Source organism: Vicugna pacos, unplaced genomic scaffold (assembly GCF_048564905.1).
Source record: "Vicugna pacos unplaced genomic scaffold, VicPac4 scaffold_20, whole genome shotgun sequence".
Lineage (NCBI taxonomy): Eukaryota > Metazoa > Chordata > Mammalia > Artiodactyla > Camelidae > Vicugna > Vicugna pacos.
This window is the reverse complement of record NW_027328741.1, coordinates 30,957,393-30,963,033: the sequence shown is the minus strand read 5'-3', so window position 1 is coordinate 30,963,033 and position 5,641 is coordinate 30,957,393. Positions and strand designations below refer to the sequence as shown.

Sequence of the window (5,641 nt, the reverse complement as noted above, 5' to 3'; positions counted from 1 at the left end):
GATAATCTTCCCCTGAAGCTAATTATGGCTTACAGAAATTTGTTAAATTACACCTTTGTGAACAGAATTGAAGCATTTATCTTTTCCTTCTACCTGAGACCTCCAGGAAACTTTTAGGTTCCTAGCAACCTTTCCAAGTGAATGAGGAAGGCCACTTCATGGCAGCTGCAGGAACCTCAAGATATTTTGGAACTCAGGAAGAGAAAAATCCACCTGGGCCCGCGGGTACTGCAGGTGAGGGCTGGTGGCGTGGCTTTCCTGACCTTGGGAGGCCTTTTAAAGTTTAACTTGAGGTCCCTTATAAAAAGTTCCAGCAAGATCAAATTTAAAATAGCCTCTTAAAATATTCTTTTTTACAGAGTGGTGGATCTTCACATAGATATTCTTTGCACTGAACGGTTTGTCAGGAAGCCTGGAAAGTAAAAGTTAAGTTTTACTGTGACTGTGTGGTGTGCATGGGGTCCAAGGGAAGTGAGGGTCTTGCAGCGAAGGCTTCTGTGGGGCAAGACACAGTCTGAAAATGTGCTGATCGGTTCACACGCTTCCCAATGTGCAACATAGTGGTGTGGTGTTTTGTGACTGTGTCATGTAGTGGGGCATAAGTTGGTTTTCTCAGATACAGGTGGTGTTGTGTAAACAGAGATACAGCACATTGTGTCTGGAAAAAACAGTGGGAGTTTTGCAGCAACCTATGTGAATGTTTACAGTGTCATTAAGAATTGTTCACCAGATCGTAACACCCCTGGCACAATCTGGGGCAACCCTAGGCTGAAAGGTAACACCATGGTCAGGACAAGAAGAGGGAGATGACACCTGTGGCCGACCAGTGTGTACAGTGGTGAGACTGGCAGCAGGGACACAAGTCGTCCTCATCATCATTGGAAAAATGAGAGATGAGACCTTTCACATGCAGACACAGGTCCCAGTCAGTCACATTCTGGGCCAAGTGCAGGGACTGCTTGTTGCAGATCCAACCTGATGGCAGGCCTTGGGTGGGTGCACTCCTCACATTTACACTTGCCGCAGTCCTCACACACGTAGGTGTGCAGCCCCAAGTCTTCCTTGCTCAGTGGCTTAAGCTCACCTGGCCTGAGCTCTGATCTGGGCTGTGCCTGGTTACTCCAAGGAGAAGGATGACCCAGCAGCCTCTTCTCAGAAGGGCTGCTGCTGGGGCTTGTCCTCACGCTGTTCTGGTTTGATTGTCTACTCAACTTCTTTGTCCCTAATATAGGATTGGAGAAGGTGACCCTGCATGTAGAGGCCTTGGCTAACTTCACACAAAAGCCCCGAGTGATAGCCAGCAGAGTTTTACACTGTTGAACACGGAGTTCCCCCTAGTGTGGAAGACAGCTTTTCAGAGCCAGGTGGCATTAGACATACTGCCGGCTTCTCAGGGAGAAACCAGTGTGATTACTCCTGCCACGCACTGTGTTCACATCCCTGATGAATCTGGAAATGCCCCTTCCCTTCTTGATGACGTGAAAACCTGGATTCAGAATGTTGACGGCGCTGACACAAATGCCCCTGAAGTTCTCTCTGACGTCCCTCATTGGTTTCCAAGTTTCTTTTCAATTCCTAAAAGCTGTGCTCTGTGTTTTCAGGAATATTTCAGCTATTGCTTGTGCTCATCAATGTTATTCCAGGGTTTTATATGTTTTTTAGCTTTTGATGTGCTTTGTATCCTACCTTTGTCAAACTATGGTAAAATCTCTAACATGACCCCTTACTAAATGGCATGAACACGTGCATTTTTCCATCAGAAAAAAACCCAGATGAAACCCCAGTTAATTAGGAAGCAGTTAGGGGAGAATGGCGTCCACTTCCCACTTTCCATAGATATGGAAGGAATTCCCAGTGGGGAGTATTGTCATTGGCGACCATCTGGTATTTGTAACTGCTTAAGTGTTCAAAGGTTCAGATGGTGTTTTTCCTGCTCTGGCCCACCAGGGTGAGGCTGGAGAGGAGGGGTGGCTGGGTGGTCTGCCCAGCCCCCTGGTGGGCTGTGTGCTTTTGCCCCCGACACCTCAGAAATGGCAATTGGGTTTCTGTTTTCTGTCTCTTATTGTTCATAACTCATTGCAACTGCACACACAGGCACTTGTTTGTAGTCTCTTGTGTTTTCTTTGTGTTTTGCTGTTTGAGATGTAGGTCCTGTCCTGTGCCAGTGCTGTAGAAGGAGGCCCTGGGTCTCAGTCTGCATAGATATTAGAGACATATACCAGCCTGACTTTAAACTGCACACTTTTTTTCTAGCGCTTTTCCACAGCCTCCCTTCCTGCGCACCCTTTGTTCTAAGCACAAGAATATTAGAAGATTCCCAAAGCCAGAGGTCAACAATGTGCCCATAATGACATGCCCAGTGGAAGGAACAGCTGCTTCAGCAAAAGCAAGGACAATTTTGCAACAATTTGTCACCCAGAATGTGATCTCTAAGGAAACCAGTGCCACTCCTTGAATTCAAGCACCCTTCCTTCTCTCCCTGGCAGGCCCATAGTCTTGGAGGCATTAGCCCACTGTGAGCTCCTTTGCCTGGCAAAGAAATAAAGCAGTCTTTTCTGCTTCATCCAAAACTCTGCCCTCAAGCCTCAGTTCAGTCATTGCGGTGAGGAGGCCAAGTTCAGGCATCACTTCTAAAGCACTTTGGCACTGGAAGCCCTTGCCTGTATTGACAGGCAGAGACAGTATTTAAGCATCACGTTTAGGAAGAAGAGACTTTTCCTTATTCCTGCGTCTAGAGAAACTCCTCCCAGGCTAGATGTCCTGAGGCCTTCAGTCACTGTAGCTCCTGAAAGTGCCCGTGGGCGATGGCGCAACTAAAGAGCCGTGGTCCTCAGGCACTGAGCGTGCTTTTCACTTTCTCTCTGTGGGGGTCGTATCAACTCGGAAGGACCCTTGGTTCTGAGGGGTACAGGATATGTTCTCATTTTTCAGGGAAGAGGGAAAGTCATTTTTATCAAAGGAAAGTCAAGGTTCAGAAAAACTTAACCTGAGCAGTGAAATAATTAGTGCGTTATTGCATAAATCAAGACATATCAATGACAAAAAATAATAATTTGTGCCTGACATTAGTCTAAGTTTTTAAATATCATCTGAAAAACCCACTTGGGGAAGCTGAGACTGCAAATTCAGAAAGGCCTCTCGAAACTTTATTTTTCTACTCTTTTTTTTTTAACTAAAGCTGTTCTACAGGTTAGCTGTTATATTTCGTTGTATCCACTTTTAAATTTGGTCTTTCCATTAGTGCTAATAAAATAGCTGTCAGTGATGAGAGGTTTCTAAAAAAATTAGCAATTTAGAAGTTTTTCCAACTCAAAGGATCCATCATTGGCCATTGAAGAATAATATCTTAATAGCCTATTTGTAGAAAGACCCAGCGGGGACTTTCCAGTCTACCATGGGTGCAAGAGGTATCCTTGTTGACGGCAAACATGATGTAGCCCCCATGATCCAAAAGTTCATTACCTAGAAAGTCTGAGAATGTAAAAAACATTCTTATATCAGTAATAAAGCAGCAAAGGTTGAGACAACAGTGACCCCTCGTGGACTGGGACACCTTATGGCAAGCTCCCTTGAGAACTGGTGCAGACTGACCAGGAGAAGGCTTGGAGTTCCAGTCTGTTCAGCTGGTCTCCAAATTCACACTGTGCATGCCCCTCCTGAGTGGGACAGACCAGGGAGTTTCCTCACTGGCCAACAGGCCAAGATCTCAAGACACTGAACAGACAAAAAGAAAGTCTAATTTGACCTGTGGTTGTTCTCCTTATGACAAATGACACAAAAGACAGAGATAAAGAAAAATAGTGACAATGTCTGGTTGGGAAAAGATCCACAAACCAAGAGTAATTCACTGAATTTCAAACCAAGAATTGTTGAGTCCAAGGAGCTAACCCTACAAATATTTTCTCCTGCTAATAGAATTCTAGAAGAGGAAAATTCTTACCTTTCTCATTTACAAAATACTCTGCAGGCAGAGACCCAGGAGATTGACCTGGTAAGAATCTCACGTTCTGCTGGCTTTTGTCAGTCGCCCCAGGATCTCCACCTGCAGCAGCTGTGAGTGAGGTGTGATTAGCCGGAGAAGTTGCAGCTAGTCCTCACTGTGGACTGTTGGGGAGGAAGAAGTTTTGCTCTATTCTTCTAGGTTCTTCTGGCCAGTCTAAGAATTACATTGACATGAAAGAGATTAACAGGGGAAAATCAAACAAAAGTTTAACATGTACACATGGGAGAGACTCACACCCCTGGAAGGCAGGCAGCCGAAGCCCAGCAGGAAGAGCCCTGCCGTCATTGCCAGCCCCCATGCCCATTCCTTCTCCTGCTGCCCTGTGACCAGGCCCCAGGAGGGGGCCGGGCATGCGCAGAAATCAGGACTTAGATCCAAACCAATGTCTTGGCACCAAAGAAGGGAAGACATTGGGGCTGAGTCTTGGGGAGCTTGTAGCAGAACCCTCTCTGCTGACACACAGGGAAGCTGAGGCCTGGGGCAGGAGGGGACTGTTCCGCCACTTATGTGATGTTGGACTTTGCGAGGCTCCATTTCACTCTCACCCTATGGAAGCCCCTGTGGGAGAGGCTGAGTCCAGCTCCAACAAAACACCCTGCAGCTCTGTGGTTTGCCAGTTCTGTGGCTCCACCAGCCCAGGGAACTTGGACCACTTTTGTATGTGGAGCCTCCTTTTCCTCACCCCTAAAATGTGCCTGACACCCCAGCTCACAGGACTGGCCATGAGGGTCTCACAAAAGGTCTGCTGAATGCTGACAGCCCAGGCCTTGGTGTGTGGCCTCTCTCTTCCCAGGCCTTGACCCTGGTTCCCCTGCTCAGCCCCCAGACTTACATCCAGATCACCCTCCACACTGGGTCCAGCATCACCAGGTCGGTGATGTTTATGCTGAGGGAGGGGATTAACCTGGATTCTGATCTCAGGGCCCCACAGACCCTTCCGTGAAAACCACTCACCCTCAGCTCTGGGTCCACCCCACTGTTTGCAGGTGGAGCAGTCTGGAACCCTTACTAGCCTCCTCGATCTCCACACCCCTTGACCTACAAGAACTCTGGCTCCTAATCAACCCCCAAGACTTCTGTCAGCAAATCACAGGGTGTTTGAACCTTGGCTACTCCCATCACCAAGTCTACGTGCATCAGCTTTTCCAGGCCCTCCTGGCAGTCACTTGGAATGAGGATCTTAGCTAACGTGGCAGTGGGAGGTGGGGCTGGAGGAGGAAGGCCCCACCACCCTTGATTTGAGGGCTTCCAGCTGGGGGTAGCGCCCTCCTCTGACCCTGCAGCCCCTCCCCTGCAGGGCACTCACCCCCTCCCGCAGCCTCTCCCGGGCTCTGGAGGCCCCGCCCCAGGGCGCTGGGCTTGGAGGCTGCTCTTGCCGGAGTGGAGGACAGAGCCATTGAGCCTGCCCCCTCACCCGGTTCCCCAAGCCCCCCAACCTCAGACCCTGACAGCTGACCAGGGCACTGGTAGCAGTGCTATGTGCCCTCCAGCATGCTTTGATTCCAGAACAATCCCAGCGCTGGCACGCACTGGGTTTGTGACTTGGGGCTGTGGCCTAGTCCCCGGAGCCTGTTTCTTCACCTGGCAAGTATTGGACGCCCACTTACCCGCCAGGTTCTCCTGAGGTCTCAGGGCCAT

At 48.8% G+C, this 5,641-nt stretch overlaps 1 pseudogene; it reads right to left on the bottom strand.

The window, feature by feature from the left end:
* Nucleotides 1-244: 244 nt before the first annotated feature.
* On the bottom strand, nt 245-5,641 carry LOC140693676 (protein sprouty homolog 2-like; annotated as a pseudogene).